We start from the raw sequence: 13,273 nt of genomic DNA on the forward strand, positions 1-13,273 counted from the left end.
CCGCTAGACACACTAAACACGCTGGAGTTAACTCTCGTAGTTACTAACCTTTAATTTTGTACAAATACGAAATCATATTGGAGGTATTGCCTCCTCGGCGGCCACCCTCCGCAAACTTTTTTACATGTCGGTTGGCCCCCCTCCTCTAAACCGCAACCGTATGTAACTTTTCTGTAGCCAAAGTATTCCCATACCAGCCATTTTGTTTTCTTCGATGGGGGAAGAAGTTCAGAAGTTTAACTTCCTCCAGCCATCGTGTAGCACAGCTGACTTACTGACACTGAGCAACAACTGGTGGGGGAGGGTTCAGTCTTACAGCTGCAAGCAAGGGATTTCTCCATGCATTTTTGCGACATAAAAAATTGCTAATACCTTAGGGATGGTATGACGGAAATTTTTTGTGGTTTTGAAACCTTGAAACCGGTAATCGGCACATGTCTATTAAAAAGTTTTGGACAACTCTAATAAATATATAAATCTTTTTTTTTTTCAAATTTGAAATATACAGTCTATGTTTATAATAAGATTTTAATTGAATAACTTCACTAATTGGCTGCTATTGACGGTGATAGACATCCAATTCATTTGGACTTTTAGCGCTTCTATTCGATCGCTGCCATCCCTCACAGTCCGACCAGATTGGACGTCTGTCACAGTCATTGGCACTGAAACACGCTCATTCACAAAAAGGTTGAAATTTCCCTCGACAAACCGAGCAAGTAATTCAATTTCCTGTGCTGACCGTCAAACGCTAATAGCCAGAATTCCAAAACCGCTGATAAATAAATGCGAAAAACAGGGAGGGATTAAAAAAAAGTTCGGCGCTGACGACGAGCAGACAAATCATGGCTCTCGTCTGTGGCTTCCAGTCTTGCGGTGGGAACAAGAGGAAAAATGACGATGATGAATTATGATTTTTCCAAGTTACGCTGCTAACTCTTTAGGCTAATGTTTTTGCAAAAATCCTTTGATGGTGCGACTGTGCCGAGCTGTAATTCAAATTCCGACAACGACATGCGACAGCATATCACTTGTGACATGGAGATCAAATTCTCAATAAAAATGAGTTTGAAATAGTGGTTCATAAAGTAGAAATATAGGCTGTCTAAGGAGACGGATTTAACTCCTTCCATAACCACGCTCGTAACTTGAAACACCCTTAACTCAAATATTACAGGCAGGTTGTGCGCGTGTGTTCACGACAAACACGTTACGGTCGGAAAGCCACCCTGGCAGCTTGAGCTGGTCCCCAATCAGCCCAGCAGCGCTCTAATTAGCGGCGACCTCCAAGGAGCCTGCGGTCAGAAGCCGCTGGCTCAAACACGGAGCTCGCAAACATACAGAGGTCGGAGGGGGGGAGCGCGGAGTGACTCACACGGCCTACTTTTTGGGAAAACCAAGAGACTGGAAGAAGAATACATGACATATGTAGTTTTAACTTTGTCAGTGCCATTGACAACGATAATCATGTATGGCTTTAAAAACTAAAACTCTTTAAATTAGTTTATCACTAGAAGAGGTCCAAACAATGGAAATTTGTTCATTTGATGCCAACCATCGAACTTCAAATGGATTGGATATCTAGCGTCATCAACGGCAGCCGATGTTAGTGATCAATCTCAATCACGATTAATCTGTCACCCGTAGACGTCCAATCCATTTGAACTGGAAGGGTGGCAGCAAATTCGTTTATTTAATGCCAACCAGCCATCTTCAAATGGATTGGATGTCCAATGCCGTCAGTGAAAGCCGATTTGAGTGATTTATCTCAATTAATCGCGATTAATCTATCACTCATAAACATCCAATCCACTTGAACTGGGAGGGTGGAAGCAAATTTGTTGATTTGATGCCAACTATCCAGCTTCAAATGGATTGTATGTCTAGCGTCATCAACGCCAGCCGATTTGAGTGATTAATCTCAATTAATCACAATTAATCTATGACTTGTAAACATCCACTCCATTTGAACTGGGAGGGTGGCAGCACATTCCTTTATTTAATGCCAACCAGCCATCTTCAAATGGATTGGATGTCCAATGCCATCAATGGAAGCCAAAGTGAGTGATTAATCTATCACTCGTAAACACCCAATCCATTTGAACTGGGAGGGTGGCAGCAAATTCGTTGATTTGATGCCAACTATCCAGCTTCAAATGGATTGGATGTATTGCGCCATCAATGGCAGCAGAATTGAGTGATTAATCTCAACTAATCTTGATTAATCTATCAGTAGTTTATCACTAGTAGACGTCCAATCCATTTGAACTGGAAGGGTGGCAGCAAATTCGTTTATTCAATGCCAACCAGCCATCTTCAAATGGATTGGATGTCCAATGCCGTCAATGGAAGCCAATTTGAGTGATTAATCTCAAGTAATCATGATTAATCTATCACTAGAAGACGTCCAATCCATTTCAATTTAGTGGGAACCAGCCAATTCATTCACTTGATGCCAACCATCCAGCTTCAAATGGATTGGATGTCTCACGCTGTCAATGGCAGCCGATGTGAGTGATTAATCTCAATTAATCATGATTAATCTATCGGTAGTTTATCACAAGTAGACTGCCAATCCATTTGAAGTGGGAGGGTTAGCAGCGACTAAAGGATTTTCATCCGATGCTCATATTAGCAGCCGATGTAGGTAATTCATCTCAATTAATCGTAATTAATCTATCACTAGGAGACGTCCAATCCATTTGAACTCAGAGGTTGGCAGCAAATTCGTTCATTTGATGCCAACCATCCAACTACAAATGAACTGGATGTCTCACGCCGTCAATGGCATCCAGTGTGAGTGATTAATCTCAATTAATCGTGATTAATCTATCACTAGAAGACGTCCAATCCATTTGAACTCAGAGGGTAGCAGCAAATTCGTTTATTTGATGCTAACCCTCCAACTTCAAATTGATTGGATGTCGAGCACTGTCAGTGGCAGCCGATGTGAGTGATAAATCTCAATCGTGATTAATCTATCACTCGTAGACGTCCAATCCATTTGAACAGTGAGGGTGGCAGCAAATTCATTCATTTGATGCCAACCATCCAACTTTAAATGGATTGGATGTCGCACGCCGTCAATGGCAGCCAATGTGAGTGATTAATCTCAATGAATCGTGATTAATATATCACTCGTTTATCACTATTAGATGTCAAATCCATTTGATCTGGGAGTGTGGCCGCAAATTTGTTCATTCGATGCCAACCATCCAACTTCAGATGGATTGGACGTCTCACACTGTTAATGGAAGTCGATGTGAGTGCTTAATCTCAATTAATCAAGATTAATCTATCTCTAGTTGACATCCAATGAACGTCCAGCGAATGAACATTCTTTCGCTGGACGTTCATTGGATGTCAACTACCACTTCAAATGGATTGGACGTCTAGTGCTGTCGAAGGCAGCCAAGTTAATTAACTAAGTATAGAAAGGCATTCTGGAAAATTTGCAGGCGGGTGTCCAACAATAGCGAATCAGCAGGACGGCATTTTTGCAGTACAGATCATTCCAAGTATCTTATAGCTTATACATCGATGATGCAAATCCTTTGAATTGAGTACAAACAGTAAAATAGAAGGCCACCTTTCAGGTGTTTTATTGTTGAAATTTGATGTGACATACCTCATATTTCCATATAGACATACAGGATAAAAAAATAGGAAAAAAACGATTATCATTCAAGTGATTTACAACCTCAAGAGCCAAACTCAAATCATTCTACCCGTGAAATCATTTCACAAGCAGCAATATGAGGAGCAGGTGCACAAGTTCTGACACTGACAACGTTCCCCCAGCGGTAAATGGTGGCGCTAGAGCGTCGGCCAACGCTGAAGCTCCATCCGAAAAGAGGCTGAACGTCAGGATAATTACTCTGACAAAGGGCGCTCTGTGCCTGGGTGCAGCCCCGGCGGAGCCAGGCCGTCTGGGGCTCGCAGGCTGGAGCTCGTCCCGTCCCCGCCTCCCCGCGTTGCTTTCTCAATACACTTTGTCTCCTGATGCACCGCATGTAAACATGCACTAGCGCAGGTAACCTGAAGATAACGTTAAAAGCTGACACACACCCACACACATGCCGGCATTGTCATAAATTACAGACAAGTCAAGTTGACAAGAGGAGGCTCCACATACTTTTACAGGCTTGTTGAAAGAGCCGAAAGATTTACTGAGACACACAGCTATGAAGTTTGACCAGCGATTAACTCGGTGGCTGGCATTGACGACGATAGATGTCAAATTGAAGTGGCAGAAATCATACACAAAATGGCAACCACCTTCAGATAAATTTAAATAGAAAAATTGAGCTGCATTTTAGAAAAAAAAAAAAAGTGTCATTGGATGTAATTGACTTTCCTATATATAAATTTAAAATTAAAACTTTGCCGGTAAAATGCTGTCTATAGAATTTGTAAAGCAATAAAACAAACAACAAAAATGAAAGAAATGAAACAAAAAAAATTTTTTTAAATGGGTCAAAATTATTTTTTGAATACCGTATTGGCCCGAATATAAGTCGACCTTGATTATAAGACTACCCCCTCTTTTTCAAGACAAGTTTGAAAAAAGACTTTCTGAACACCAAATTAATTTTTATACAAAAATAATTACAGTATATCTGGAGCAAATAATTATACAAATATATTTGAGAGAAAAAGCATGTTATTTTGCCTCATTCAAATCTTAATACCTGAACATTGAAATATGTAAACTAAAGTGCAATCACATTCGTAAATGAATGGCTTCTGGTTTTTGAAATGCAAATAAACCAATCTATTGTGATAAAACAACACAATTGCAATAACTGCATGAACCATCAAAGTGAAGTCTAACTGTAACTGTAGTGTTGAAACAAATCTGAATATGGAAAAAACATTGCAATAAAATAATGCAAACTGGTTAAACCTGAGAGTAGCTGAGCTCTCTCATGACAGAACATCGCTTCAATGATATCTGGCGCCATCTAGCGTCGTGAATGGGTATAATGTCTAGACCGCAAATATAAGACGACCCCAACTTTTTCAGTCTTATTTCAATGCAAAAAACACCGTCTTATATTCGGGCCAATACGGTACATCGTGTGACTAGCACCTTAGACGGTCATTTGCTTTGCTTAGCCAAAACTACCTGAGAACAGAAGACGCAAGATGGATATATCTAATTTTTTCAAACCTAAGCTTTCAAAAGCGACAACAACTACCGAGCAAGAACCAGGGATTGAAGATTTGGAATATGAAACGCTGGAGAGCACCGCCAAAATGGTGAGCGAAGTTGCAATTTGCCCCATTAAAGACATTAATTGTACCATTTTCTTTTTCCCACTAGGTAAGTCAGAAAAACGCTCGCGCTCACACATAGCTGGGATGCCTGTATTTACGAGCATGGGCTAAGCTACTCGCCGAGCATTTATCGTTTAAGTTAATTTTATTGCTGACACTGCGTTTTGGGGTCATCAAAGTGTTTTGCCCCTCCTGCCGCAAAAATCCAACTCCGCCTATGTTGGATATTATCCGATAGCATTTTTTAAAATGCTTTTATCAGCTGACATTATCGGCTACTCGATAATATCAAACAACTCTAAATATACAGTGGGGCAAATAAGTATTTAGTCAAGTTCTCCCACTTGAAAATATTAGAGAGGCCTGTAATTTTCAACATGGGTAAACCTCAACCACGAGAGACAGAATGTGGAAACAAAACAGAAAATCACATTGTTTGATTTTTAAAGAATTTATTTGCAAATCACGGTGGAAAATAAGTATTTGCTCAATACCAAAAGTTCATCTCAATACTTTGTTATTTATGTACCCTTTGTTGGCAATAACGGAGGCCAAACGTTTTCTGTAACTCTTCACAAGCTTTTCACACACTGTTGCTGGTATTTTGGCCCATTCCTCCATGCGGATCTCCTCTAGAGCACTGATGTTTTGGGGCTGTCGTTTGGGCAACACGGACTTTCAACTCCCTCCACAGATTTTCTATGGGGTTGAGATCTGGAGACTGGCTAGGCCACTCCAGGACCTTGAAACGCTTCTTACGAAGCCACTCCTTTGTTGCCCTGGCTGTGTGTTTGGGATCATTGTCATGCTGAAAGACCCAGCCACGGCTCATCTTCAATGCCCTTGCTGATGGAAGGAGATTTTCACTCAAAATCTCTCGATACATGGCCCCATTCATTCTTTCCTTTACACAGATCAGATGTCCTGGTCCCTTTGCAGAAAAACAGCCCCAAAGCATGATGTTTCCACCCCCATGCTTCACAGTGGGTATGGTGTTCTTCGGATGCAATTCAGTATTCTTTTTCCTCCAAACACGAGAACCTGTGTTTCTACCAAAAGGTTCTATTTTGGTTTCATCTGACCATAACACATTCTCCCAGTCGTCTTCTGGATCATCCAAATGCTCTCTAGCGAACCGCAGACGGGCCTGGACGTGTACTGGCTTCAGCAGGGGGAAACGTCTGGCAGTGCAGGATTTGAGTTTTGAGATTTTGCTCACTGTTCTTGTTATCATTTTGATGCCACGGGGTGAGATCTTGCATGTCTTCCATTTTCTAATAATTGCTTCCACAGTTGATTTCTTTACACCAAGTGTTTTAGCTATTGCAGATTCAGTCTTCCCAGCCTGGTGCAGGTCTACAATTTTGTCTCTAGTGTCTTTTGACAGCTCTTTGGTCTTGGCCATAGTGGAGTTTGGAGTGTGACTGACTGAAGTTGTGGACAGGTGTCTTTTATATCGATAATGAGTTAAAACAGGTGCCATTGATACAGGTAACTAGTGGAGCCTCGTTAGACCTCGTTAGAAGAAGTTTTTGACAGCCAGAAATCTTGCTTGTTTGGAGGTGACCAAATACTTATTTTCCACTCTAATTTGGAAATAAATTCTTTAAAAATCAAACAATGTTATTTTCTGTTTTTTTTTCCCGCATTCTGTCTCTCATGGTTGAGGTTTACCCATGTTGACAAATACAGGCCCCTCTAATTTTTTCAAGTAGGAGAACTTGCACAATTGGTGGTTGACTAAATACTTATTTGCCCCACTGTATCTACATGGTTCTGTCTCAACTGAGTACCTCGTTTAAAGAAACACTAAACTTTGAAAACATCTTTTGTTGCAGTCAAAATGAAATGGACACCTATCGCCGTCAATAGCAGCTAGTGAGTTAATAATTTTAGTGTAATTTCTTTTTGTTGCTTTGACTTCAGTAAATCTGTTACGATCTTTGGTCTGAAGTAAGATTTTACTCACGATTTAATCACGATTAATTGCCCAAAATGTGCAGACTTCAATGTTTTTCTGTAGGTTCTTGATTAGCTGTGCAACTGAGCCCATATTTTAAATGAAAACAAATGCTGCAATCGTGATCACAACTAAAATTTGATTAATTTTGCAGCCCTAACATGGTTGTGTGTCAGTTGGGGACATAATTTAAGGCAACACTTGATATGTTTCAGTTTTGGTCGATTTTAGGAATGCTGGTGACAAAAGCTGTAGTGTTGTACCTTAAAGGGGAAGTTCGGAACTTTTGACATCAGGCTTTATCTTCGAGTTAGCGGGGTTTAATTAGGCTACGTTCATACTACATTTCTTAATGCACGAATCCGATTTTTTTTCGTGTTTTTCCGACTCGAGTGAGGCATTAACTTGATGGTCTGAACGTGATAAATCGCATAGAACAGGACCATTTCAAATCCGATCTGGGTCACTTTCATATGTGGTTCAAATCCGATCTGGGCCACATTTTTCCAGACTGTCGCGGCGGTCTGTACTGTCCAGTGTCCCAAATCCAATTTCATGCAGCAATTACGTCATCAAATAGCGAGAGACGCTACGATAGTGGTGCAGCTGTGCGTTATTAGCGTCTAGCTTGCAGTGAACACGGCTTTTGGGGAAGGGCTGGACTAGCACGAGTCAATGGTGCCCGCATAGCATGCTAATAATAAAAAAAAAAGAAACATTAACAGATCTAAAATAGTCAAATAAATTCAAAATGCAGATCATTGTTTGAAATACCCATGCGGCCAAAACAATGTCACACCAAACTGCCATAATTCATTTCATTCTGCAGGACTATTTTTTTTTTTAGATGCGTAATGTGACCACAAAAGAGAGGCGTGCCTCGGCCACTCATGCTTCGTCTGCTGGGGACTTTAGCAGTGGGAAATTATCCTGAAAACATAACCAACACTATTGATTGCATGGTTTATCGTGATTCTCATGCGTGCATATATTGTTTTTCATTGGTATGCTCAGCAGGCACCATTGATTCACGCTAGCTTAGCCACTCCGGAGCCCTGAAACTAACAAATAACTGACAAACTGCACGAAATTTGTTAAAATCAACTCCACCGACTAATTAAACGCCCGCTAACTACAAGATTACGCCTTATGTAAAAAATTCTGAACTTCCCTTTTAAGGAAGACTGCGTTTCCCATGAGGACTAGCGCACACCCACAGCGTCGAAAAATCATTAATCAGTCAAAAATCAATCTCCTGGTCGCCTGCAGATGGATTACACCACATTTCTGTGTGAAGGATGCAAAGTAATAAGGAAATGAATCCAGTCGTGGCTAAACAATAGCATATGACGGTTAGCAACCGTTGGCTTATTGTGGCTAACCCTCCCCCCACCCCGTGGAGGGAGGGTTCATGCCAGCGAGTGAAAGACGGGCCAATGTTTATTCTTCATATCCTGGTAGCCTCCCTTTTTTTCCTCCTCAGACAAAACTTTTTGTCTCTTTTATTGCTCTGCCATCTTTCCAGAATTTGCGCGAATGCATCGACTTCCGTCTTTAGAATGACTGGGGAAAGGGGGTAGTGACGTATGCCGTAAAGCAGTCGGCACATTTGTAGTTTTTTTTTTTTGTGAGGCAAGGTTCCTGCCACCCTCCTCGACGTTAATTAGTGTAGGTGGAAGCGATACAGACCCCCTCAAGATATAAAAGAAGTGTCATCCAACTAGATGACAGTTGATATATTATCACAAATATTATGAAAATATTTTATGAAGGTTGAAAAGTTACCTACTGTTGCTTTAAAGAAAGGCAATACTTTTGAAAACATCCTTTGTCCATAAGCAGAGTCGAAAATGACTTAGCACTATTATGTCAAATATTCCCCACCACATGAACATGGTCATAATATTTATCTGAAAAACGATCATGGAATTATACACTCAATTTGTACTATATTTGCACGTATTGTATTATAATCATTCGTGGCACCACTTCAAGCACTATAATTCCTGTGCCGTTGAGAAATACCAATTATTGCAATTAGGCTTAAAGACAGCTTTTAGCATGAATTGTGTGTTGATAGAAATGTGGATTTTGTACTGACACAAAAAGTACACATGTAGTAGTTGTGATAGATGAAAGTGAGAATATATAAATGTATTGTTTTTTTCACAAAAATGCAAAGTCAGCAGCTGATAAAGCATGTCAGCTGTTTGTCTGGTGAATTCCCCGTTTCAGTCGGTAATCTGCCGTTTCCCAAAAGCTGTATTTTACAAGGGATGGCATTAGCGTGTTGAGACCGGCTTTTTCTTGAAAGAAAAGTGGTAGCTGCTCTCCTGACGAGACAATAATGTTTAACTGTCTTGTCGGGAAGCTCAACAGAGACGACTTGATTTTTTTTTTTCCAACCTTGACTTTACGTGTTTGTTTATTTTCCTCCCTGGTTGTCTCCTGTCATCTTATTTTGTCTGTTGACTTGCAGTTGCTATTGGTTACTGTAGCTATGCCTATGAGGGGAAAAAAAGACAGGATGCCAGAATGTAAACGATGTCTTGGTTGCCTTGGCAGCATTTCGTTGTCATTTTGTTGTGGGTTTCATTTCCGTTTTATGTTCATTTGTTTTACTGTGAATTTTTTTTTTCTTAGGTTTAAGTTTATAAACACATTACAGTACGCATTCATGTGCATAAAAGGTATTTCATTAGTAACATGACAATATTACGTCCTATGCAGGCATTGACATTTGACATTCATCAGTCCAAGTCAAAATGAATTGGACGTACTGTATATTTCTCTCACTGTGACTGTTTTTTATTTTTTATTTTTTATTTTTTTTTAGTTAGTTTAGTTAGAATGTCAGAATTCATTGATTAATCGCAAAATTATTTGACAGATTAATCTATCGAATTCATTGATTAATCACAAACTTTTGAGACGGATTAAGTTATCATTAACTCATTCACTGACGATAATCGTGTTTCAGTGCCAATGATTGCGATAGATGGCCAATCCATTTGTGGCAATGTTAGAATTCGTAGATTGATCGCAAAATTATTTCACCGTTCAATCCAATAAAAATCATCGATTAATCACGACATTTTGTTGACAGATTAAATCATCATTAACTCACTCACTGCCAATGATTATTTCAGTGCCACTGACGGCAGTAGACACCCAATTGATTTGGACTGTCAATGTTAGAATTCATAGATTAATCGCAAAATAATCCGTCAAATTCAATGATTATTTACATTTTTTGGCAGTTTAAGATATCATTAACTCATTCACTGTCAGTTATCATGTTTCAGTGCCAATAACGGCAATAGATGCCCAATCCGTTTGTACTGACAATGTTAGAATTTGTACATTAATCGCAAAATAATTTGACAGATTAATCTGTCAAATTCATTGATTAATCACATTTTTTTGACAGTTTAAGATATCATTAATTAATTTACTGCCAATGATCATGTTTCAGTGCCACTGACAGCAAAGAACCAATTCATTTGGACTGACAATGTTAGAATTCATAGATTGATCGCAAATATATTATACAGATTAATCACAAACCTTTTTGATGGATTAAGTTTTAATTAACTCATTTACTGGCGATAATCGTGTTTCAGAGCCAATGATTGAGATAGACGGCCAATCCATTTGTGGCAATGTTAGAATTCATAGATTAATCGCAAAATTATTTGATTAGTCTATTAAAACTCATCGATTAATCATGACATTTTGTTGAAAGATTAAAACATCATTAACTCATTCACTTTTATTGATTATGCAGTCAGTGCCATTGACGGCAATAGACGCCCAATTAATTTAGACTGACAATGTTAGAATTCGTAGATTAATCGCAAAATAACTTGACAGATTAATCTGTAAAATTCATTAATTAATCACATTTTTGGACAGTTTAAGATATGATTAACTCATTCACTGCCAATGATTATGTTTTAGTGCCGATGACGGCAATAGATGCCCAATCCATTTGTACTGACAATGTTAGAAATAGTAGATTAATCGCAAAATCATTTAAAAGATTAATCTATTAAAACGCATCAATTAATCACATTGTTTTGACAGTTTAAGATATCATTAACTCATTCACTGCCAGTGTTCATGTCTCAGTGCAACTGACAGCAATAGACGCGCAATTCATTTGGACTGGCAATGTTAAATTTCATAGATTCATTGCAAATTCAGATTAATCGCAAACATATCTGACAGATTAATCTATGGAATTCATTGACTAATCACATTTTTTTTTAGACAGATTAAAATTAAAAGATTAATCTATTAAAACGCATCAATTAATCACATTGTTTTGACAGTTTAAGATATCATTAACCCATTCACTGTCAATGATCATGTTTCAGTGTCAATGATGGCAATAGATGCCCAATTCGTTTGGACTGGCAATGTTAGAATTCATAGGTTAATTGCAAATTTAGATTAATCGCAAAAATAATTTGACAGATTATTCCATTGAATTAATCGATTGATCACTATTTTTTCGAAAGATTAAGCGATCATTAACCTATTCACTAACGATGATCATGTTTCAGTGCCAATGACGACAATATACGCTTAATTCATTTGGACTAGCAATGTTACAATTCATAGATTAATCGCAAAAATAATTCGACCGATTAATCTATCAAATTCATCAATTAATCACTAATTTTTAGATAGATTAAGCTATCATTAACTCATTCAATGGCCAATCCATTTGTACGGGCAATGTTAGAATTCATCGATGAATAAATTGTTTGACTGATTCATCTACAGTATGAAACTAATCGATTAATCATAACATTTTTTGACAGGTTAAGAAATCATCAACTCCTTCACTGCCATTATCATGCTTCAGTGCCAATGACAATGATACACGTCCAATCTAAAACTATGATCACGATTAAAATCCAACTAATTGTTCAGCCCTAATTTACAAAAAATATATGACTATGTAACAATTGGAAGACTAAGCTTTAAAAACATCTTTTGCTCAAAATACAAGGTAGTATGAGTTAGAAATAGAGACAAAATCAGACTGTGAAGTCAAAATGAACGAAGGTCGAGTCGGACAGAACGGAAGCTTGTGATTACGGAGTGACGGTGTTGGCGTCTCGCTGATGATTCTCAGGTAATTACAAGGCACGGCGCTCCTCCGAGACCTCGGATGTCGGCACCTAATGCACCTGGCACGTGTCGAATCCAAACGTGCGAAATTACAAATCTGCTAATAAGAAAATTGCAAATGAAAAAAAAAAACGAAGAGTTGAGTTTGAGCCAACTTTAATCACGCGAGCTTAGTCTGACACTGTGGTCCCAAGCAATTTCATGTATAGTGGCTTCACACTTGCATGTGTGTCAGGTAGAGTGGAAGGCAGAGTGCAGTGCCAGCACTAACACGGGGCCTCAGCCAGGATGAAAGGAGCTGTCATGACATCTCACGGGGAGGAAAAGAGGAAAAATCCATCTATCGGCACTCTTCTCCTCGACTCTCCATTTGCGCTCTCCTGCTCCTGTTCTGGTTCCGACCCAAATGGGACGTCTGATGCTGACGTCTGCGCGCCGCAGAGTGAGTCGCATATCAATGCGGCGAACGTCTTAAAAGAAAAAATGGTCACATTCAGGATTTGGAGTATGAAAGGGGCTCAAAATTTAGCAATCGGAATCAAAGACCTTCTTTCATTCGCTTCTTTGCCGACTTGTGTTTACACGAGATGGAATACATCTGAGATTTTCTTATGTTTTGTAGCGAAGCATGCTGTTATAACCTGATTGTTTCATGACATGGTTGTCATGCTTTAAATTTAGATGAAAATATAGTCAGTGTGTTAGGGTAGACTTTGACAGGCCAGTGATCAAAACCTATGACAGAAGCTAACAGACAGGGTCGAGGAGGCAGGAGTCTCAGGTAGCAAAGCCTGTCAATCATTGTATGTGTGTTTTTATGTGAATCTACAGTCGTCTGCAATTCACATATGGAAAAATGCAGCTTTTTTATGCGCAATATCTGTTCGGTCC

This window comes from Corythoichthys intestinalis, chromosome 22 (genome assembly GCF_030265065.1).
Source record: "Corythoichthys intestinalis isolate RoL2023-P3 chromosome 22, ASM3026506v1, whole genome shotgun sequence".
NCBI classification, from domain to species: Eukaryota; Metazoa; Chordata; class Actinopteri; order Syngnathiformes; family Syngnathidae; genus Corythoichthys; species Corythoichthys intestinalis.